Raw genomic sequence first — 25371 nt, 5'->3', positions numbered from 1 at the left:
AAAAAAATATTTGCAAAGTCTCTTGAGGGACTGGAGAAAAAAGGTGAAACTATTAAACTTCCCCGTGTGGGGAATTCCTGATGATCTCTCAAGCATTAGGGACTCCCAATTTGATAAGCCAAGCCCTTGATCTTGAGGCTTGCCCTTATGAAACTTATTTCTGTAATGGCAAAGCTAAGCCTACTTATAATTATGCCTAAGAGTCACCCTCAGAGAACCTTTTTTTATTGCTCAAATGTGGCCTCTCTCTCTCAGCCAACTCTGTAGGTAAATTTACTGCCCTCCCCGCTACGTGGGACGTGACTCCCAAGGGTGCAAATCTCCCTGGCAACACGGGACATGACTCCTGGGGATGAGTCTGGCCCTGGAATCATGGGATCAACAATGCCTTCTTGACCAAAAGGGGGAAGAGAAATGAAACAATGTTTTAGTGGCTAAGAGATCTCAAATGGAGTTGAGAGGTCATTTTGGAGGTTAGTCTTATGCAAGCCTCAGCAAGATATTGCAAATTACCACAGTATGCCAAGCCCCAACGAACAGCATTCCTGAAAACCCTAAAGAATAACCTGGGCTCTATCTAAGACTTTATAAAACTTCTGCTTATTAAGTTTATTTTTCCAGAAACTTAAAGCCTCCAGATGGTTCTTATGCCAGATAAGCCCCAAAACCCAGAGGTACCAGTCTCTCCCAGAACATCAACCAGTATCAGCCCTCTACCCCATAATGTCAACACCCCTTTTCAGCACGAAGAAGTCAGAATGGTCATTGCCCAGAAGATTGAGAGAACGATCAAATGAGAGGGAGGAGTTGTAACTGAAAAGTCAGGATTTAACCAATGATTATGACTATGACTCATCATATAGATATTTCTTTTTAGTTTCTAGTGTATTAGAATAGCCAGAAGGAAATACCTGAAATTGTTGAACTGTAATCCAGTAGCCTTGATCTTGGATAATGACTGTAGAACTATATATAATCATCTTGTGACTGGGTGATTGTAAAAACCTTGTGACTGACACTCCCTTTATCCAGATGAGTAATAAAATAAAGATGTGCATGAAAAAAAAAAAATAGGCTAATAGTATTACTTTAATAATCTTTCATCTATTGTAATAAATATAACTACTGTTAAAAAAAAATAGTAGAACTACAAAGGAAAAAAAAAAGGTGTTACCATCAATTGTAACAAATTTTCCTTACCAGTGCAGGTGTTGGTGGTAGGCAGGTGTATGGGATCCTTGCATTTTATGCTTGATTGTTCTGTAAATCCACAACTTCTCTAATAAAAATAAAAATAAAAATAAAAAAGAAGCTGGTCTAATTGGTGGGCTGAGCTGGTGACTTTCTGCTGGATGTATTCTCACTCCTGTTGTATCTGTCCCATTGTTCTAGTTTGCTAATGCTGCCAGAATGCAAAACACCAGAAATGGATTGGCTTTTATAAAAGGTTACACAGTTACAGTCTTAAGGCCATAGAGTGTCCCAGGTAAGTCATCAACAATCAGGTACCTTCACTGGAGGATGGCCAATGGCGTCCAGAAAACCTGTTAGCTGGGAAGGCATGTAGCTGGCGTCTGCTCCAAAGTTCTGGTTTCAAAATGGCTTTCTCCCAGGACGTTCCTCTCTAGGCTTCAGCTTCTCTCCGAAATGTCACTCTCAGCCACACTTGGGGTGTTTTTCCTCTTAGCTTCTCCGGAGCTTAAGTCTGCTTTCAAAGGCCATCTCCAAAATGTCTCTGTAAACTTCAGTTCCTCTCTCAGCTCCTGTGCATTCCCCAAAGTGTCCCTCTTGGCTGTGGCTCCTCTTCAAAATGTCACTCACAGCTGCACTGAGTTCCCTCTGCCTGTCAGCTCATTTATATGGCTCTACTGATCAAGGCCCAACCTGAATGGGTGGGGCCACGCCTCCATGGAAATATCTCATCAGAGTTATCACCTACCATTGGGTGGGGCACATTTCCATGCAAATCTAAACAGCACCAAAACATATGTCCCACAAGACTGCATCAAAGAATATTGCTTTTTCTGGGGGACATAATACATTCAAACTGGCACACCCATGATGTTGCTCAATTAGGATACCGTATTCTCTTTGAAGTCCGAAGGTTTTGTCTCGCAGACGTGCTGTCTTCCTTAAGATGGGACACACAGACACCAGCACCTGCCAGAAATGAATTCTCTAGAAGGAGGAAGCACATACAGCTCATCCGTGAGATCAAGAAACCCAGCCAGCTGCTCCAGTCCTTCCCAAGGTGTTTTTTAGAGGAACATCATTATCTGGTGATCGTTTCCACAAGTGGGATGAACTTTCCCACACCCAAATGTGAGATTGGCTCTTTTGCCCCCAAACTTAAATGTCCACCAGATTGCACTGAATACTCAGTCTCAAGAGCTGGGCTCTGGAGGTTAAAACAACTTTCCTGGTTGAGACTGTTCCCCAGGTACCGATGTTTGATGTGTGTTCTGGTTTGCTAATGCTGCCGTTACGCAAAACACCAGAAATGGATTGGCTTTTATAAAGGTGCTTTATTTGGTTACAAAATTACAGTCTGAAGGCCATGAAAATGTCCAAATGAAGGCATCAACACAAGTATATCTTCACTGAAGGAAGGCCAATGGCATCCGGAAAACCTCTGTTAGCTGGGAAGTCACGTGGCTGGTATCTGCTGATCCCAGGTTGTGTTCCAGGTCTACTCTCAGCTCTTGTGTGTTCTTCAAAGTGTCTCTCTTGGTTGCAGCACCTCCTTCTGTCTGTGAACACTTTTTTAGGACTCCAGTGATTTAATTCAGACCCACCCTCAATGGGTGGAGTAACACCTCCATTGAAATTATCCTATTAAAGGTCTTGTCCACGGTTTATTGAGTCACATCTCCATGGAAACACTCAATCAAAGGTTTCCAACCTAATCTACACTAATACGTCTGCCCTCACAAGATTGCATCAAAGAACATGGCATTTGGGGGACATGATACATCCAAACCGGCACAGTGTGGATTCTGCACTGTCTGCCAGTCTTGATGGCCTTTGAGGCCCGCAGCTCTGTCTTAGGGTCAGGACCTTCTCCTGGATCCCTCCCCAGCCAGCCAGCTCTCACTCCTGCCACCTGGGGGCTCCCCCTCCAGCTCCCTTCCTCCACTGTCTCCTTTTATTTTCTGTCTTTGTCTTAGGCAACATCACAGAAGAAAAGGGAATGCTAAAATATTTACATTGATCCACATTTTTTATCTAAAAATTTTTGGACCAATATAAAGTTTTGTACAGTTGTAATGTTTGTCAGTATTATTTTGTTCTATTTTTTCTCACTTAATATTTCATTCACACTTTTCTTTTTTGTCTGGATATAAGGAGCTATGGAAATATGGCAATGCAGTTTTTCCCAAAGAATATCCCAATGGATATTAACAGGGCAATCTGAGAAAACATGGATCAGAGATCAAATAAGTTTGAGAGACACTGGATTAAACAAAGTTAAACATGTTTCTTTACCACAGGATTTCTCAGAGTTATACACTGTAAATTTTCAAAATGGGGATTTGAAGCATTTCCCAAATTTATTTGATCAAGATACCCTTTTGGTGAGGCATTTCTAATACAACTAGCTCTGCAGAATAATAGTTTACAAATGCTTTTGTCACATACCCCCTAAAAGAATTTTGAAAATGATTCATTCCATTGCATATTTTTAAGTTGACATTTATAAATTTTCACCAATTTAGAGAGTTGCAAAGATGCAAATATTGAACATCTCATAATAAAAGCATCTGATGGAATTTCAAAACTATAATGATGTGATATTCACCAAAATCCATTTTAAAAAATGAACTAAGCTAGTTTTGTCTTCTTGAACCTATATTTCCAACTCACTTCCTGCACAGATTTTTATCTTCCTACCATATTGCTATGCTTGGAAGAGTTTTACTGGTTATCCCATCATACAAAAAAATACATATAAATTGAAATTTTACTATTTCAATGTGACCATATAATTTTTCTTTCAGATTGAGTTTTCATTTTCATTACAATGATTATTTTAGAAAACAACTGATCAAAATAATATGTTATCAATTTTAACATAATGAAACATAAAAAGCAAAATTTTATTGGCCATGCATCTCTAAAGCTGATGCATCATGATCAAACTTTTCCTGTGTATTTAATGAAAAGTAAACATTGCCCAAAGCTTAGCAGCAGCTAGCATATTATTTATTTCTTGTATTAAGAAGTAAAAAATGTTATTCTATAAGATAAAATTGAAGATCCACATAATTGAAGTAAATATTGAATAATATTTTATAAAATAGATTTTAACCACTACTTTGAATAAGATATCAAATCTGAAATAAATTATGTAACAATTTTATTTGTGCGTTTTAGTCAATGAATCTTGAAAACTTTGGTAGCCCCAGCAAGCCTTCTGGTTACATTTAATATAATCAGTGACACCAACCTCCAGCTCTCTGGCTATTGGAAGGTGCATTTCTTTCCAGATAATGGCACCTCCTAGGGATGAGAATAGATAATAGCTGAGAAGAATAGCTTACATTTAAATATGAAAATAAGCTCCTCTTGGTAATCAGGATTTCTCAGGAACGTTTTCTCTGTTTTGCTCTCAAAGGGTTCTTCATTCTTCCTCAAGAGAGAAAGTCGCTCTTTAGCAGCAGTGAAGGGGGAATGGAAAAAGCAAAGCTGCAACAGTGAAATTAACAGCGTTACTCTTCCCCCTCACGCTGTCATCTACTTTCATTCATCCATCCAGGGCCACCTCGCCCTTCACAGGGGTAGATGTGAGGCTGGGAAATGCAGGGGCCTGATGAGCAGCTTCTGGGAAACTGACCAGTTGTTGAGGGAGGGCTCACCTTTGTTTGCACCCTGGAAGCTTTCCCAGCGGGAGCGATGCAGAGACTGGCTCCACCGCGGCTGGGGGTCTGCAGACGGGCTCAAAACCCGGGGTTCCTGGCTGTGTGGCCTGCGAGCTCCTCATACTCATGCCTGCTGGTAGACTTCTTTTACGGGGCAGGTTTTCTTTCCAAGGAGGCCAGATACAGCCGCAGAGTCTTTTTCCCTGCAGGACTCCAAGGCACGCTTCTCAAGCACACGAATTGGCACATGAGATGAAAACTATTCTCCATATAGATTTTCTCATGGGTGTTGGTGTCCTAAAAATAAGGGGTTAGAGCTACATGCTTTTAGGTTCACGTGCCATAATGTAGGGAACCAATTCCTTATTCTTGAGCACAATTTTTCACAATTGTAAACAAATAATTTTTATGGGGCATAACTTCCAAAGAAGAGTACTGGGGTAGAGGTCATGAAACACATTTTTAGCTCTTATTAAACATATTTCCATATGGTCGTGCTGAAAGATCAAACCGATTTAGAGTGCACTGAGTCTGGGCAAGCTGGATGTGTACATTTTTAATTTATTTGTTAGCTTTACCAGTACTTCCTGCTATTATAAAATTTTACATTTACTTTTCTAAAACTGCTCCTATGCATTGATTCATTGTATTTGCTTGTATTTAAACTTGTCCTTCTGCTTTGATCCCATATCAGACTGAATCTAGGTATTGATCTTTCCTGTTTGCATTCTGTCTCCCCGTAGCTTGGAAGGTATTTTATCAGTGATGCCTTCTGTCTCCTCTGCACACAGGTTGTTGGCTTGCCCTTGGTGCACCAGGCGAGGGGGGGGGTGGGTCTCATCATCAAAGGAGAAGCCGCCAGGGCACAGCTGCGGCGGCTTGAGTCTCTTTGAAGCTTGAGCAGAAAGTGTTTCAGTGCTTTTTCAGCTCTAGGTTTGCACTTTCAGTGCTATCTGTGCACAGAGTTAACTCCTGCCCTTTAGGTTTTAGCAGACCACCTTTGTGGGCCCTATTTATTCAGTGTACCAAGTTTGAGAGCTGCTTTTTTAACTAGCAAAAAGGAGTTTTGTGCAAAATCTTAGCAGCCTATGAATTCTAACCTTCCAATCACCTAAGACATTTTGTTTTTATAGTGTCTTCCCATTCATCCCATCCACACTGCTTTACCCGAACTCAGAAGTGAGAATCTGCACTCCCAGTAATGCCTCTAAAGCCAAAAGCCTACTTTCCCCCCATCAAGACTTACGTCCTGAGCTTTGAGCTCAAACTTGGACTATCCTAACCATGACTTATTGGACTCCATCTTGGGTAACAGGAACTGTAAAAACCAGAAAAGGGAACTGATATTTTGTGCCTGGAAATGGAGTTAACCACTTGTCTGCCATCAGCAGGTAGAACTACAGAGGAGCAGCCTCCAGGAAGGGGACCCACCAAGTGGAAAATGGCCCAGGAGAGTCGGCAGGGGCACGGGTAACGCCTGCAAGACGGCGCTCCGGGACACAACCTCTTCTGCCTTCTGGGTAGATGCTGAGGTGCCCAAAGAAAGGAAAACTTCTTCAGTCCCTCTGCGAATGACCTACTGATGCATAATGTCATGCATCCGTCATTTCAGGGTAACACAATTTATGAGCTCAGAGGTTGTTCAAAGGAAAACAGCTCCATTCGCATGAGGGAAGTATGTCAGATGGCATCAGCGTTCCGTCCCCTTCTGGAGTGTGGAGGAAAGCTGAGTCTAAGGATTGGTTAAAAGCCAAATAAATAAAACACTGAAGGGGAGAAGATATCTGCTTATCCCAAAAGAGAGCTATTATAGGGGAAAAAAACTGGAAGTTGCCTTACAATTCTCTTAATTAGCCCAAATTAAGATGTTGTAACTATGTGAGTTGACACATAGATGTTTGATTTAAGCTTCTTCTCAGAGAAATATATTGATACAATTCTTTGCTTCAGATTCAGAGGAGTTTTATGATTTTTTTTACAAGTCCTTACGTGAAAATGGAAAAGGAAAGGAAATCAAGGCATTTTATAATACTTGGGTATCTTTTGCAGAGGCCAAGCCAAGATTTTACCTTGGGGCCCTTTCTCCTCTCGAGGAATCGACTCTGGATTCACAGTGAGTGGCTGTGGGAAACAGCTCTGGAGAACGCCCACGATAATCACATTATCAAAACAATGACGACACTGGTCCTCACAGGGCCTTTTACAAACAGCTCTTATTGATAGCCAGGCCTACAGAGAATCGGCCCATTTCACAGACGCCCTGCATCGTCTGGGGCAGCCGTCTGGGGTGGAAATGGAGATGAGCACCCACGGAAAGCTGACACTGAGTCCCTGGCTGAGCCTCACTGGGTGACAGTTGCCTGAGGTGGAGCCGGGGGTTCCAGTCTCTGGAACTCTGGGACTCGACTTTTGCCAGGAAAGAAAGGAAGGGCGCGAACACGCCCACCAGAATGGCTCCAATCCAAACCCCTGACGACACCCCTCCCGCTGGGGAGGCCGTGGAGCCGCAGGAGCTCTCATTCATTGCTGGTGGGAAGGTAAAATGGTACCGCCACCTTGGAAGGCAGTTTGGCAGTTTCTTACGAAGCTGCACAATCCCCTAGGTATTAACCCAAATGAGATGAAAACTTATGTTCCCTCAAAAACCTGCATACAACGTTTACAGCAGCTTTATTCATAACTGCCCCAAATTGCAAGCCACCAAGATGCCCTTTCCATAGGGGAATGGATAAACAAACTGTGGTACATCCAAACCCTGTGGTATTATTCAGTGATTAAAAAAATCTGGACTATCAAGTCATGAAAATACCTGGAAGAATTGTGAATGCACACTGACAAGTGAAAGAAGCCAGGTTGAAAAGGCTGCATACTGTACGACTCCAACTATACGACATTCTGCAAAAGGCAAAACCGCAGAGAGGGTAAAGATCAGTGGTTGCCAAGGGTTCAGGGGAAGGAAGGCCGGGATGAATAGGGGGACATGGGGGCAGTAAAACTTTATTATATGACACTGAAATGATGGATACATGACATTACATATCTGTCAAAACCCATAGAACTGCACAACATGAAGAGCGAACCCTAAAGTAAGCTACAGACTTTAGTAACTAATAATGTATCAATATTGACTCATCAACTGTAACAAATGCATCACACTAGTGCAAGATGTTAATAAGAGGGAAACTGTGGAACTGTATGTGTGGGGGAAGGGGAGGAGGGCATTTATGAGAAACTCTACTTTCTGATCAGTTTTTCTGTAAACCTAAAACTGCCCTGGTAATAGTTTGCCCTAAGGAAGGGAAAAAGCCTTCAACCTTCTACGCGTCTGCTCCTTTGCTTTCCTCATTGATTCTCATTTATCCCCAATTGATAGATGACAAAACTGACTCAGAAAGATCAGGGATCTCATCTAAGGCCGTGGAACTAATGAGGGGCGTGCAGGGAAGGTTCTTGCCACGCTGCTGCATGACGGGACATCCGCTGGTGTTCCCACTGCAATGAAGCATACTGTTTAGAGAAAATGTGATGGAGTGATGGTATCCCTTTCCCGAGATGCCAAAGGTGATTCAAGCTGGAAGGCCGAGGCCTCTGGACCCGAGCCCTGGAGGGCTCCTGCACAGTGGCCCGGTGAAGACGCCATGCATTAGCGCCTCTGGTGGCTCTGGCAGCTGTCCCTGCTGCAAGGCCTTGCTAGGTGCGGCCGAGGGCACTGGGGCCAGTGCGGGTCCCCGGGACAGAGGATCACCGGAAGAATGGAATCGGAGTTCCTCCAAACAAAGCAGGCATTTCACCTATTGCTGGAAAGCTCAGGGGGTTTGCCTTGTGTCCTATTAATATACATATAAAAAATTAACCCAAACTACCTGGAATCAGCATGGCAGAAGGATGCAGAAGTTGCAGGGCTTTATTCCACCCAGATGCCATCACCTGCCACGGTTCCTTGGCCCTGAAATTGAGAACGAGAAAGTCTGAGTTTGACTTCCAGGTTCTTTTTGTGAGATTGATCTGGAGGTGATATTTCTTTACAAACCAAAAAGATACTAAAAATCCATTTATTTTTAATCTTTAATTAGAAACCCTAAAACAAAAAATGAAATGTTCCTTGTTGGTGAAAAATGTTTCATGACAGGGTGAGTTTTCTTTACTCTTCTGTGCAGTTTAAGAGTCAAAAAGGCAGATAAAGAGGGCTCTTCCTGGCCCTGGCAGCAAGGGACTGAAAATGCCTACTGACCAAAAGGGAGGAAAAAGAAAGGCAACAAGCTGAGGTCACAGTGGCTGAGAGATCCCAAATAGAGTCAAGAGGCTGTCCCGGAGGTTTCTCTCATGCAAGTTCCAGCTAGACTTCCCAAATTGGCCACAGTATGCCATGCCCTTACCAAAAGTACTTCCCCAATACTTAGGTCCCTACCTGAGACTCTATAAAAGATTCACTCACTAAGTTTTATCTCTCAGAAACTTAAATCCACCAGAGTGTTCCTATGCCAGACAAGTCCTAAAACCCAGAGGCAGCAGCCTCTTTAAGATCAACAATCAGATGCAGCCCCTTTCCCCATACTGTCAACACCCCCTTTCAATATGAACAAGTTAGGGTGCTCACTGCCTAGACACCCCTGAAGGTGGAGAAAGAGATTAAATGAGAGGAAGGGGCAGCAACAAACAAGATAGGATTTAACAAAGGATTATGAACACTGAAACTTTATATATATATATATATATTTAGATGCTAGGGTGTAAGAATAGCTAGAAGGAAATAACTGAAATTTAACCTATAACATTCTTTGAAATTTGCTCTATAGCTACTCATTAAATTGTACTTTGAAAGTTATCATCGTTCTGTATATATCCTATATCTCACAATAAGGAAAGAACTGAAACTGTGGAACTATAACCCAAAATATTTTTTGAAATTACCTATAAAACTGCTTGTTGAGTTGTACTTTGAAAGTTAACACATTTCTGTTTATATGTTATATTTTACTATAACTGAAATTGTGGAACTGTAACCTGTAACATTCTTTGAAATTTGCTAACTACTTGTAATCGTACTTTGAAAGTTGTCACTGTTATGTATATACGTTAAAGTTCACAATTTTAAAAATGCATTAAAAAATTGAGGAAAAAAAAAAAAAGGATCACTCTTCTGGTTTTCCTACTCTTTAATATCCTTTTGTTAACTCATCTGTCTTCTTTCCGGAGTTTTTCACACAAGCCAGCCCCAGCCCCATTTCCTAGCCAGATGGCAGCAGCGGAAGTAGAAATAACTTATCCAAGGTTGAGACACATGGTATGTCTCAAGAGGACTCACCCCCAGGATGGTTGCTTGCAGAGGACGGGGGGTTTGGTATGGGGGGGACATTAATAGCACCACGTAGAAAGTGGCAAGCTGTTATGCAAATGGTGAAATCAATTTCAATTTCTGGTCCAAACAGGAAATAGCCCTTCCTGCCAAAAGGAACTTGAACACCCCCTCCTGGAATAACATTTCGGGTGAGAATGTAGTCACAAAACACTCAGAGTGACAGAGCTCCGGCACATACAGACAAACCCCGGAGGTGGCAGAAGATTTGGGAGGGAAGCAAAATTTTGTAGAAATAAACTAATAGGAATTCACCCCTTTAGATGATTCTGGTTATGCACAAGCAGGAGTCAGGGTGGGAATGAGGACCTGGAGCTAGGAATGAGGGTCCCAGGGCAGACAGACAGAGGGAGGCCAAAGCAGAAGTACAGCCCGTGGACAGCCTGGGCTGGACCACAACCAGGCCCTTGGCCACAGCAAGGAATTGGAGGCTGAGAGCCAAGTATCTGAGGAACTTGGGCAGACAGTTTGCTTTAGGTAATTAAGATGTACATTAAAAAGTAGATCTCATTATTCATTAAGGTCAGTCATTCTTCACTTTGAGATCTCAAGTTAAAGAACCCCTGCGGTACAACTTCCCTTAGAGAATCCCAGCTCCTCAAGGCTTATTTCTGTCTGGAATGCCACCACATTAAACAAACAAACAACCCAGGACATACTGGCACAAGGACAGACACATAGACCAATGGAATAAAAATGAGAGTTTAGAAATAAACTCTCACATCTATGGTCAGAAGATTTTTAACAAGGGTGCCAAGTCCACTCAACTGGGTCCGAGCAGTCTCTTCAACAAATGATGCTGGGAAAACTCGATATCCACATGCAAAGGAATGAAGGTGGACCCCTATCTCACACCATAGACAAAAATTAACTCAAAATGAACAAAGATCCAAATATAAGAATCAGAACTATAAAACTCTCAGAAGAAAATACAGGGAAGCATTCTTCAGGACCTTGCATTAGGCAATGTTTTCTTAGACTTTATATCAAAAGCATGACCAACAAAAGGAAAAAATAGGTAAATAGGATGTCATCAAAATTAAAAAATTTTATGCCTCAAAGGACTTTATTATGAAAATAAAAAGGCAACCTACAGAATGGGAGAATATATTTGGAAACCACATGTCCAATAAGGGTTTAATATTCAGAATATATAAAGAAATCCTACAACTCAAACAACCCTAACAGAAAATGGGCAAAAGACTTGAATAGGCATTTCTCAAAGATATGCAAAGGGCTAAAAAGCACGTGAAAAGATGCTCAATATCATTAGCCTTTAGAGAAATGCCAATCAAAACCACAATGAGATACAGTACCATTTTACTTGCTACTATTAAAAAAAAAAAACAAACAGAAAATAAGTGTTGAAGAGGATGTGGGATGTGAAGAAATAGGAGCCCTTGTTCATTGTTGGTGGGAGTGTAAAATGGTGCAGCTGCTGTGGAAAACAGTTTTGTGGTTCCTCAGAAAGTTCAGTATAGAATTACCACATAACACAACAATCTCATTTCTAGGTGCATACCCAAAAGAATTGAAAGCAGGGACTCAAACAGATATTTGCACACCAATGTTCATAGCGGTATTATTCACAATTGCCAAAAGATAGAAGCAACCAAGTATCCATTAACCAAGGAATAGATAAACAAAATGTGGTCTATACATACAATGGAATACGTTTCAGCCATAAAAAGGAACGAAGTTCTGATACATGCAGCATTGTGGATGAACCTTGATGACATAATGTTGAGTGAAATTAGCTAGACACAAAAGGACAAATATTGCATGATCTCACTGATATGAAATAATTAGAATAAGCAAATTCAAATTTATAGAGTCAGAAACTAGATTATAGGTTACCAGGGACTGGGGTGGGGGTAGGGAATGGGGAGTTACTGCTCAGTTGGCACAGAGCTTCTGGCTGGGGAGACGGAAAAGTCTAGGTGAATGACGGTGGCAATGGTGGCACAACATGGTGAATGCAATTAGCACCACTGAGTTACACATTTGAATGTGAAATTTTATATCATATATTTGAAAGGGGAATTTTTGGCTTGTATATATGTGACTAGAATTTTAAAAATTAAAGAAAAACAGAAAACCTTAGGACTGTAGAACACAAAAAGTGAACCCTAATGTAAACTACGTGACTCCGTCATGTGGTAATTTATTTTTCCGGCTTCTCCTACTTCTGGATGCCCCCAACTGGCTGCCTCTGAATTTCCTCTGCTAATAAGGACTCGAGTCATACGGGTTAAGGCTGGATTCAATCTTCCAACATCCTATTCGCAGATGAGTCCATACCTTTATCTAGCAACATCTTCAAAGTCCTATTTACAAATGGATTCACACCCACAGGATCAGGGACTACCACTTGAACGTATCTTTCTGGGGGGCAGGCTTCGATCCCCCAAACACAAAGATGGACACATATGGGGTGTGCCTGCAGCTCCCTTCTCGCGTGCCCCTGGGGTATATTGCTAACTGTACCCAGTCGTCTTTGTCACGGAGCCCAGGTGTGAGCCTAGAATCTGCTAATACACAGTCCCTGGGGAACCAGCGTCACCCATCAACAGTCAGTGCTCGCTTGAGCAAAAGGTTTGTGTGAGGGAAACAATGGGCTGAGTGGGAGACGAAATGCTAGTGTTGAAGGCCTGCAAAGTCAGGCTAGAAAGTTATGTTTACATATTAAACTAGTACATATGCCATAAGGTTCTTTCCATGGCCTTCTTTCCATGTTTACATAATTTCTTCTTATGTAACGACTAAAACCTCTTAGATCTGAGATGGAAGTTCACTGGTATCCTAAGGTGGATGCGGGGACCCACATATCCTCTGCGTAGACAGGTGCAAACACCAAATGAAGAGTTTTGTGCTCGTTCAAGGATCTAGAAGTACAATGTCATCTCTGAGTTGTTTTCCCTCCACTGCCGCTTGCTTCCCACTGTGAGTCCACTGACTGTCATCCGTGCCTCAGCCAACACACACATGTGGAGCTCCTGTTGTGTGCAGGGCCCTGGGGAGGACACACACATCGGGACCTCTTGCAGGAGCTCTAAGATGTGGACACAAGGAACTGTCAGACCAGGGAGAAGGTCATCACGAATACAAAAAAGGGCAGGCAAAATGCTGATGCTTGCTTCTCTCCTGGAGGATGAGGGCAGGCTTTGTAAGAGGTGTCCACTCACCAGTCCTTGGAGGAGTGTTGAGAAGTGGGTGGGGGTGGCATGGCTTCTCAGGAAACAGCATCAGAGTGAGATGAGTCAAAGCCCAGAGCAGGTATGGTTAAGGTCAGGTAAAGAAATTGGAGAATATTTCAAGTGGGAAATTGAGCGATGATTTTGGAAGGGAATATTGGAAAGTCTAAATGACCCTTAAATTCTAAGGTAAAATGTGAATTTTTGCAGCTTCCTTGAAAACATTCCCTTCCTCAATTTTTTCCTTCCCTCTTCCTAAGGAAAACTTTCTGTTTGTAATAGGCAGAGCCATGGCCTCCAGAGATATTCATGCCCTAATTTCCAAACCTGTGAGTGTGTTACCTTACGTGGTAAAAGGAACATTACAGCTGTGATTAAGATTAGGCTTTTGAGGTGGGGAGATTAGCAGGAGGGCCTGATCTAATCACCTGAGTCCTTAAAAGAAGGGAACATTTCCAGGTTGCAGAGCACCAGAAAGATGGTCGCATAACAAACACTTGGCTGATCTTCGTCCCCTGTTCCTGGGGTGTGGGGTGGGGCAGGAACTTCCCACGATAGGAGTGTTTCTTTGTTGTTCCTGGCAGGGCTGAGAACCACACCTGATAGTTCATACGCAAACAGATGCCAGAGTGGGCACTGAATACACCAATTATGCTTACATGATGACCCTCCGTAATGGATAAAATACATCTCTGTGCAGGGAGGTTGATGCATTCTGTCTCCACGTGGAGAAGACGTGGAAGCTTGCGGTTGACACCCTTCCAGACTCACCCTATGTATCTCTTCTTTTGGCTTCTTCTTATTTGTATCCTTTTACTATAATAAAACTCTAATTATAATTATGGTATTTTCAGTGAGTTCTGTGAATTGTGCTAGTGAATTATCAGAACTGAGGGGTGGTGGGAGCCTCCAAATTTTCAGCTCTTGGTCAGAAGTGGCCTGGGCCCCCAAACTTGCAACTGACTCCCAAAGGACCATCTTGTAGAGGACAGCCCTGAACCTGTGGGGAATGTCCTGATTTCAGGGAGCCGGGGTCAGAATGGAATTGAACTGAGTCACTGCAGTATTTATAGTTGCTGTCAGAAGCTGTTGAGAGTTGAAAAAAGTTTTTGCAGTTCACGTAGAACTCAGCCTGCCTTTGCCAGCTTTAAAGATGGAGGAAAGGGCCATGAGCCAAGGAGTGTGGGCAGCAGCCTCTAGAAGCTGGAAAGGGCAAGGAAACAGATTCTCCCCTAAAGTCTCCAGGAAGAGACTCGAACTTAACCTGTTAGACCCATGTCGGAATTCTGAGCCACAAAACTGCAAGATAGTAAATCTGGGTTGTTTTAAGCCACTAAATTCATTGTAATTTGTTGCCGCAGCAATAGGAAACAATACGAGCATCTTCTGATGCGTCTGGTTGCTGAGAGGCAGCCAGGGCTGCAGGGAGCTTAGCACCTGCTCCCACTTGAGCAGCCAAGAGCAGCTCCCACGTTGGAACCCAGATCCCGACTCCAGGCCCAGGGTTTGTGCGCGGCTGTGCAGTTCCTCCCCTGCATCTACCCTCCTCCTCTAGCTGCTGGTGGGAAGAGTCATTTTCATGACTTAATCTGGGGATTTTTTAGGCAGGCAATGGCAGACCAGCAGCAGGTCCATCCGCTGGAACAGTTCTGTCAGTTTCCAGTCTTCAGTGGTATCAAGTTAAAATGTCACCTTTTATAGCTTCTTCACAGAAGTCACCTCTGTCCATTGCTTCCTAGTTTAGAAAAATAAGAGGATCCAATAATTTTTTAAAAAAAACAAGAAGAATGAAAAAGAAGAGAGAGCGTGCACTCCCACCACTTACAGAGGCTCATAAAAATCAGACAAAGGGACCACACTGGGGAGGCCAAGTGCAGATTAAATTTCAGGCTTGCTGCCTCACATCCTTTAGACCCAGGGCATGTGGGCCAGTTTCTTTCCCTGGCTTCATCACACATCAGTTAGCGCGAACCTAGCCGAGGAGGCCAGCTCCCTTCTGTGGCAGATACCCACCTGTGGGAATTTTGAGAATAGGGGGTTGCTATAGTTTGCCCTTTCCCCCAAATACATTGCTCCAACCAGCTGATTGTTAAGATTATTATATGAAGTGTGTAATAAATAAGTATTGCTTTCATTGCCTGTATAGTTCAAACAGGGATAATGATTCCATTTAAAAGAAATGATGCAAGCTACGGTATGGTGTGTGTATTTGCAAACACGTTACAGCAGAGTTTCTACCTCCTAACTAACAATAAGATTACGAATAGTTGGCCAGCAACCCAGATATTTACTAATGGCCAACACAGACAGAAATATCTTATTTCCAAGGCTGCCGCTTACACTGGGTGCCAGAAGATACAGCAACCCTCGTTTTCTCACTCTTTTCCCAGCCTGTATCGGAAGCTTCCTGCCCACAGTTTTGATTTTCTTTAACCAGATGCTGCCAGTTCACGGTTCACACTGGCGTGTTGGATTTTTCACTGGGTCTTCTCGTAAAGTTTTATAGCTGAGTGCTGGGAATTAGATCACTCATTCACCACACACATATCCAAAATGAAAACACATCTCCACATGAAAAATTACTGCTTCGGTTCTTCAAAAAATCTTGAGTGTCCCTCACTCCCTATTTCTCACCAGAGCTAGTAAACCTGAGAAACTAAAATTTCCTCATTTGTTGGGAGGAAAAGACTGTGAACATTTTATTTATTCAAGGTACAAATTAATGTAATTGGAGAAAAAAATCTTTCAAAATAAAAGGGGTAGCACCCCTCTTCGCCAATGAAATGGCCTTGCTAAAGTTAATGAATTAGCAACTCCTCAGGCCTCTAGATCCCACCACCCAGTTACAGAAAATATGGAAGACAGAAGAACATGTTAAATGATAGTACAGAGATGCAATCCACAAAATCCAGACCGTGGGAACCTCCTTAGAACAAATGACTTGGTTTCTTCAATAAATACATCAGAAGGAAGAGAGAATAAGGTGGAAGGGCAGGAGAGGGACATCCTGTGGGTTAACAGAGAACTAAGACACGTCAATTCCTCATGATGCTTGGGTCTTCTCATAAAGGCCATTGGAAATATGAACATTAACTGGATATTTGATAATGGGAAGGAATTACTGTTGATTTTTTTTTACTGTGACCACAATATTGTGGTTACACATTGTTAAAACATTTTCCTTCTATTTTAGACACACATATTGAAATTTTTACAGATGAGAGATCTGGAATTTGCTTCAAATGCTGTCGCAGCGGAGAGAGGGGTGGGAGTTGAGACGAAACAAAATCATCTGTGAATTGATCAGCGTGGGACCTGGGTCATGGGTACATGAGGAGTCTTTAGATTTTTCTCTCTAACATATTTGTTTGAAATTCCCCATAATAAAATGCAAAAAATGGGGGGGTTAGTATTGCTTAAACCAAAAATACAGCATCCAGCAACGTCTCTAAAACTCGCCTGTGGAAGGGAATAATTTGAAGTGCCCCAGGTGAAAGTCCAGGACTCCTTTCCACCCCTCCTCACCTGGCCAGCCCACCTATCTCAGGCACTCCCCAGGTCACCTGTCTAGGGGAGCCTCAGGTGGGCCTTTAGCCAAGGTCTGGAGGACGAGCCTGCCAGTGGGAGAGCCTCGCACCAGCCCTCACAGAGGGAATCAGGGTTTCCATGTTTCTCAGCTCCCTTCTCCTCACGGCTCTCTTACTTCCTGAGCTCCAATGGACATTTCTCTCTTTTTTCTGACCTTTTTAGTTCAAAGCAATTTATTTCTCTTTGCTCATTCCAAGTCACTCCTGACAATTCCCTGAGGACTCCTTTCCTTGTCTGACACAAAGCACAGCTTTTTTCCTGAGGAATACTATCTTCAGTTTTTCAATCAATGTGGAAGACTGTAAAAATGGACAAGGTACCTTGTCTATTTCCTCACCCCTCGAATCCTCAAAACTGGAAACCACCAGTCTGGTTGAAGTCTTGCTGTGTTTGTTACCTGACAGGTAAATTGGAATTAATCAGGAAAATGGGTGGGGAAAAGATTGCTGGAGGCACTACAGTTTGAATGAATGAATGAATGAATGAATGAGTGAATGTTGACTGCGAGAGGACAGTGGCTCAAGGATGTGATGAAACAAACCCGTCACTTCCCTCTGAACTGTCGGTGGGTATTTTATCCTGGAGATCTGAAGTTTAACCTTCTCAGGGAGGGACTGGGGTCAGAAATATAGGCTGCTTAGTATTGTAGCTCTTCAGGAGACCCACTGAGAGAGAATCGGCTCCTTATTTATTTCAGTGTCCCTAGATCCATCAGCTACTTAGTACTAAATGGGTGAATAAATGAGCAAGCCAATGTGTTGCTCAGAAACCTTTACCTTCCTTGAACTTTTTAAATCACCGGGAAACTTTTCACCATATTTTTACTAATACTTTAGTCCAGATTAGACCATGCCGTGCAGATGACTACCACTTGATTCAAACGGCCTTTGCTTAAAGTTTTGCCAGTTTTAAACCTTTTCCTGCTGTGTTCAGTTTGATCATTTCTCGAAACCTTAAAAATCAGTGTCTTTCTAACTCCTCCCTGAAACAAGTTTTGATCCTTTCTCATCCTTCGTCCCCATGAGCTTTCCTTTTTTTAGAGAATGATTAGAGCCTGCACTGCATTCAGTCTGGTTTGAAGAAGGCTCATTATGGGATATTTGTGATGCTGAAACTTAAAAAGAAATACGACATTTCTCCACAAGAGCAACCAATTTATAAATCTTTCTGGTATGTGGGAGAGAAAACAGCTAAAGATCTTATTTTAATTAAAAAGCCTATAAAATATAAAAACTAATTATCCTACCAGTTGTGGCTGTGGGTTTTAGCTACAGAAACGGAACGATTATATCCATGACTAGCATCTGGTGGAAGGAAGAGCCAAGAATGAAAGAATAATAGAAAGCTAGGCATGGAAGGGACATTTAACAATCCTCTAGTTCTAGACAGATCCTTTATGTGTCCTCGTTTAACAGAAGAAGAAACTGAGGCCTGGAGAAGCTGTGTGCCCAAGGTCAGCGAGCAACATCTATGTAGGGGGATGACTGACACATTCATTATCTTGATTGCGCTCATGTTTCACCATGTATACATATGTCAAAGCTTATCAAATTGCACACTTTAAATATGTGAAGCTTATTGTTTTTTAGTTATGCCTCAATAAAAAAAAGAGCATGGTGGCAAAATAAGGACAATTTTCTGGGCGAAAAACATTAACGGAACGCAATACTTAAAATCCAGAATGTGGAAAACTACAGGATACGTTTCGTCAGCAAATTAATTAGTTTTTTCAAAAGAGGGAAGGAGGACCCATAGATTTAAATTACTTTAAGGGACATAATTATCAAACGCAATGCATAGATCTGTTTGGATCCAGATTCGAACAACTCATGTGTAAGATAACGCAAGGACAAGAGGAAAATTTATACACTGACTGGATTTTGATGCTATTATGGGATTATTGTTTATTAAGTATGATAATGGTATTGTAGTTTTGCTTAAAAAAGGTGCCCTTTTTCAGAGAAATATACTGAATTATTTATAGATGAAATGTTAGGATGCCTGTTATTTGCTTCAAAATAATCCAGTGAGGATACCTGATAATATAATATCAAGAATCACTGCTAAGATTTTGGGTGTGGGAATGGTATTTTGGAAACTTTTTAAAGACTTTACATTTTAGAGGCGCATAGTGAAATATTTAATGAACGAGGCAGTGGGCAGCGATGGGGGCAGTGACGATGACCCTCGTTGATGCTGGTGATGGGCACGTGGAGGTCCTGGCTACTCTGGTATTTGTTCAGCCTTCTCCACAATTTAAAGTTTAAAAACCAACTTTATGAAATGATTGATTGAGGTATGGATTATCATTTGGTGTTAATGCACTGTCTGATGTGCCCACTGGGCCAGAACAGCAGCACACAGACTGGACTGCTAGTGGAAAGGAGGAGAATGTCTCTGTGTTTAGGTCCCTGTGAGACCCTTTCTGGAGTATGGAATGAGCAGACAGCAGACCACAGTGTCATAAGAGAAAGAAACCCAGTGTCTCTGCAGACAGGCCAAAACCACAGCACTTCCACTATCATCAGAAGTCCTTGCGTACTGGTATTTTAAATGAAAGAAATGTGCTGGTATTTAAAAATATGAACAACAAAAATTATTTCATAATAAAAATTTCATAAAAATATTAAAAGCTATAAAAAACTGTTGAATGCTCTATTTCCACAGCTTCTACTGAAGTTAAAGGTGATGTTTTTCTCAAAGAAAAATGGAATTTGGATTTTTCCACTTTGACATCACATCCTACTTTAGGCTACCCTAAAAGACAAAAAAACAAAACGACCCATCCATCTATCTCTCCAAAATTTTCTTTTTTCTCTTCTATGTCTTGAAAATGAAAGCTATCAATGTTTCTTTGGCTGGATTTTAATGTTTGGGCTTTCTTGGTCAATATGTTTATCATGTTCCTTATGTTCAAACTGTTGTTGCTTGTCCAGAAACACTGTATCAGAGGTTATATTTAGCTTTTTACACAGAATCCCTCGTGCCGCATCCAGGGAACAGAGGCCTCTCTCTAAGTGGAGAAATGAGATCAGAGGGTCAAAGCATTTCCTGGACCACTGCCCCCATCTCGGCTTGGTCCAAACCAAGCCCTTCGCTTCCCACCCCTCCCCCTCCCACCCCCACGCTCCCCATGTCAGGCCTGGGTGCGGGTGAGCAGCCATGAGCAGATTTTGTGGGAATTCCGAGGGACTGATTTTGTGGGAAAGTTTCTGTCTCCCAGGGACAGGGGAACTGGATTTTGTTGCTCTCCCTTTCACATGTTCTTGTAGAACATTAGGTGTCAGGTCCCTGTACACGTGACCTTTCCCTGTCTGGTGATTTAGCTCGTCACAGCCATTTATCACCAGTTTGTCATAGGAAAGGCTCCAGAACACACGCTCTCTTCTCCCGCTTGTGTGTAGACTCAGGTGAATGACACATGCAGGAATCAGGAACACGGAGATCAAAACTTCAAAGATGCAGTGTAGCTGAGGAACCAAAATTGACTTACCAACACCCTCTCCATCCCTCTTTCACCCATATTCTCCTTCCACCAAATCAAGATCATGGAACGCCCACGTGAAGCAGAGCCTGGGTTTGCCAGCGTGCCCCCTTATCAGGGATGGGCCTCACACTGGTCTGAGTCTGAGAGGAAAGAAGGCAGACTGGCACCTCCATTCTTAGAAGCTTTAATAGAGGAGCCCTCCCAGTGGAGCAGCGTGGCCTGATGGCTGCCACCCATGACCCAGGTGACCCCAGAGAGTAAGGGGTAGGGCAGCATGCCTGGAGAGATACCCAGGAAGAGCTCTCTCTGTGGGCCCTGGGAGCAGCGGCAGAGAAGGGTTCCTTTCTAACATGGGTGTGTGTTGGGGTGGGTAGGTGGGAGGTGACACTGAGGATTTGGGATAAAGGAACGAAAAAAAGAAAATTAGGAATCAAACTCTCTGCCCCTGGAATCACACACTTAATGAAGGGTCAAGACCAAGAAACGGTTGTGTCAGCTGGGTTATTTACTAGTTCAAGTGGATGACTGAATGATGACTTTCATGTGAGAACTTTGGTGAAAATACATCTGCTGTGTCTATGCCTAAACAAATCCTCAGTGGTGAAACAGAAGCTTAGCGGGGATTTTGTTTGTTCGTTTGATTTTAACATGGGAGCCAGGGCAGAAAATAGAAATCCAGTTTCTAGATCAGGACTCATGAGGAAAATTGGATAACTGGCCCTCTGATGGCCTTCGTGGTAAGCTGATATGCACAGGAAATGACATGATTTTGAATAGTCTTTAAAGTTAATGTAAATGTTCATGGGCTCACCCCAAGCGATGGTGGCTGAGTAACGGAGAAAGGAAGTGAGGTACTTACTTGCGGTAATCATTGTGGTTAACTGTAGAATTAGATAAGGTCAAACGTGCAAGTGTCAATATTTGTTGATTATTGTGGCCAGAAAAAACTGGAATATCTCCATGCAAGCAGGGACTGTGTCAGCTTTGGCTTACAATTTTATCCCTAAGGCCAAGCAAAGTGCCTGGCATACAACAGGCACTCAGTAAATACTTGTTGAATAAATGAATGAATGTTAAGTTTGTGGGTTTGGGTAGAATAGCTTTTGTTGGATATGTTGTTAGGAATTGGGTTTATTGAAGGATTTTCTTCTCTCTAGGAGGAAAAGGAAGACATTAACGAATTTTGGTTCCCTGAGACTAACAGAAGGTATAGAAACAAGAGCCAAGGCAATCTGGGTTTGGAGAAGCAGGCAGATCAGTGGGGTCAGAAGTATATCAGAGAACAGACTTCCGGGCCTGTTAATGTAAAGTCCCGTGTTTCTCATTCCTGCTCAGCACTGGAATTGAGGTGCTTTAATCACAGGGTCAAAAACCTCATCTGTTTCTCACCTAAAGAACCAAGCCAAGTGAGCCTCGTGGGTGGAAAACATTCAAAACCACAGATGAACTTGTGGTTCTGGTCAAGATGGAGTAACAAGGGCTGGATTTATCCTCCCACTTGAAACAATCAAAACACTGAAGAAAATACATGAAACTGAAGGGCAGTGATTCCTGCAGGAGAGGAAACAAGCAAGGCGAGCCTACATTTGCCCCAATTTACTGCTTACAGAGAGTTTCCAGGCTGCAGTACAGGGTGGGAGACCCACGTGGGGTCAGGCGATCTCCCTGAGTTGAGGAGATAGAACTGGGAGTCCAGGTGCCTTGGTTTCCCGACTGCTAGGACAAACACCACACAGTGGGTTGGCTTAAACCACGGGAATTTATTGGCTCCTGGTTTTGAAGTGAACCGAAGTCTGAAACTGAGGCATCAGCAAGGCAATGCTTTCTCCCCAAAGTCTGTACATTCTGGTGCTGGCTGCCAGCAACCTTGGGGTTCCTAGACTTGTACCCCTTCCTCATGTCCCAGGGTGAGGCCCTCTCCTTGCTCCACTGGGTCCCCAGCAACTTCCAGTTTCTGGCTTCTCCCTGCAGCTTTCTCTAACTCTGGCACACAGTTTCTTTCTCTTTATACAAGCTCCAGCAGTGTGGATTCAGACCCAACCTCATGTGGTTCAGCCACACTTTCACCTTAACTATAAATAACATCTTCAAGACATCACATTTGCAAAGGGTTCACATCAGGGGAATGCAGATTAAGATTAAGAACATGTCTAAACCATGGTACGTGAGCCAATCTACCACACCAGGGAAGTCAAGGTGACTGAGTTTTCAAGGCAGAGTGACGGAGAGGAAAGAGCTGCACCCAAAGAGAGCTCTTGAGATCCGCAGCGAGTCTCCTGCAAGTCTTCAGTTGGGTACTTATCAGCAAATGTGTGTGTGGAAAACACCCAAGGCCAGGGAAAGAGCCACCCAGGAGGATTAGAAGGAACAATTTCCTGAACTCACATGGGGCCAAGAAAGCTCCAATTCCAACGAGCCAGAGCAGAAAATCTCTCAACTGACAAAGCTTCAGGTAGAATACTCAGAAGAGTTTTGTCTCAATCGTGGAGCAAAATTAACCCTAGGCTAAACCCTGCTTTGGTCCACCTAACAGAGCTTAAAACCAAGATCCCCAAATCTCAAACTATTTCCATGTAATTTAACCAAATCGCAGAACAAAGTTCAAGAATATTTATACGAATATGAAAATAGCCAGCATTCAGAAGGGAAAATTTGTAAAGTCTGATATCCAATCAAAAATTACCAGGCATCAAAGAAACAGGAAAATATGATCCATAATAGGAAAAAAATCAGTCAGTTGAAAGCTACTAAGAGATGACACAAACAGAATTAGTAGACAAATACACGAAAACTGTTATTATAACTGTATTCCATACGTTTGAGAGGATAGAGAAAGGATTGAACATAAGTAAAGACAGAGAAGACACACAAAAAAGACCCACATCAAACTTCTAGAAATGAAAACTTCCATGTCTGAGAGGAAAAATACACTGGATGGGATTAGCAGCAGGTCAGACACTACAGAAGAAAAGAAAAGATTAGTTAACTTGAGGACATAGCAGTAGAAATTACCCCAAAGAAACACAGAGATAAAGCCTGGGATGAAATGAACAGGGCGTCGGTGAATGGTGGGACAACTTAAAGTGACCTAATGTACAAATAACTGGAGTCCCTGGGGGGGTAGGGGAAAAGAAAATATTTGAAGACCTAATGGCTAAAAAATTTCCATATTTGATGAAAACTATAAACCCAGAAATCTAAGAAGTCACATGAACCACAAGCATAAGAACTACAACATAAACTATACCAAAGCATAGCATAACCACATTGCTTAAAATAATAAAGAGGTCATTTTAAAGGCCACCAGAAGAGAAAAGACACATTCTATACAGAGGAATACAAGATAAGAATGATTGCAGACATCTTGTCTGAAACAAGGCAAGCTAGTACTGAAGAAAGTTATTGTCTTCTTAGACTTCTTACTCAAAGAATATATCTTCCAAAAACAAAGGTGAAATAAAAACTTTTCCAGACATACAAAAGTTGAAAAATTTCATCACCAGTAATCATGCACTACAAGAACTGGTAAAGCACGTCCTTCAGGCAGAAGGAAAATGATACCAGATGGAAATCTGGATCTACGCAAAGGAATGAAGAGCATGGAAATGGCAACTATTAAGGGTACGTGTAAGAGCATCTTTGTCATTATATTTATCTCTTTAAAAGATGACTGACCTCTTAGAGCAATAATAATAATAACAGTGAATTGAGATTGTGAGGTTTTAACATAAACAGAAATAAAACTCAAAACACCAATAGCACAAAGTCTGGAAGGGACATAAACAGAAATAAAACTCATAACACCAATAGCACAAAGTCTGGAAGGGACATAAACAGAAATAAAACTCATAATACCAATAGCACAAAGCCTGGAGGGGGAGAAATAGAAGTATACTGTTGTACATGCAGAGATGTAATATCACTTGAAGGCAGACTGTTAGGCCAAATCCTAAAACAACCACTATAAACCACAATAATGAGCTATAGCTAATAAACCAACAAAAGCAATAAAATGGAATCATTAAAAAAATACACAGCTAATCCAAAGGCAGGCAGAAAACAAGAGAGAAGGGAACAGAGAACAGATGGGACAAATGTACAACACAGAGTAACCAAACCAATAATCACATTACATGTATATGTCTAAATATTCAAATTAAAAGGTAGAGATTTTCACACTGGATTAAAAGAAAAAAAAAAAAAAAACACAACCAAGATTCAACTGTATGTTGCACCCTAAAACAGAAACATATTCTCTAATCCTTTAACCCAAAATGTCCCGATGGTATTTAGGCAAGTGCTTCCTTCCACTGCTATTCTTTCTCTCTCTGTAACGGCTCCTTCTCCACCCGGTGACCCCTTCGTGCACACACAGCATTAAGTTTCTCCTTCTGCAATGACTCTCAATACTGGCCCATTCAACGCAAGGCTTCATTTTCAGTAACTGTGTTTTTTGCACAGTCTCTTTTTGTCCATCGACCTTTGACCACTGACTAGCCGCCTTCCTTCTTTGCCAACTCCCAGCCATGTTGTGACACTTATGTCCAGATACAAGAGATTAGAACACTGTGATGTAGGACTGAGACTTGTTCAAGCCTTTCTATGAATCTTCCTTCAGCTCAAATTGCCTCCACTCCTCAGGGCTAAAGCCATACCAGAGAGATACCACCTTTAGCAAGAAATTTAAAAAAATTACCATGATACTCAGCATTAAGTCACCCTGTTGCTTAACCAGCCATGACCTTGTGCCCTACTTCTCATATCTTCCTAAAATGCATTCCCCAGCTTGTGCCCAGATCTAACAGATGCCCCAACCACGGTATATCCTTGCCCACTAGCTTTCCTGAAGCTGCCTGGAGTTTTAAGTCTCTCCCAATACTTGGTTCT

At 42.2% G+C, this 25371-nt stretch overlaps 1 long non-coding RNA gene across 1 annotated transcript in view; it reads right to left on the bottom strand.

Annotated features, from left to right (window-relative positions):
• Positions 1-4314: 4314 nt before the first annotated feature.
• LOC119512599 overlaps positions 4315-25371 on the bottom strand; it is a 38986-nt gene continuing 17929 nt past the window's right edge. The window contains exons 2-5 of the long non-coding RNA XR_005212411.1: positions 8723-8805; positions 7669-7754; positions 4857-5156; positions 4315-4686 (exon numbers count right to left, since the gene is read on the bottom strand). This is a non-coding gene — a long non-coding RNA (uncharacterized LOC119512599). The remainder of the gene's footprint in view (positions 4687-4856; positions 5157-7668; positions 7755-8722; positions 8806-25371) is intronic.

The sequence above is a fragment of the Choloepus didactylus genome, chromosome 17 (genome assembly GCF_015220235.1).
Source record: "Choloepus didactylus isolate mChoDid1 chromosome 17, mChoDid1.pri, whole genome shotgun sequence".
Classification (NCBI taxonomy): Eukaryota; Metazoa; Chordata; class Mammalia; order Pilosa; family Megalonychidae; genus Choloepus; species Choloepus didactylus.
This window is presented reverse-complemented; position numbering and strand designations above follow the sequence as displayed.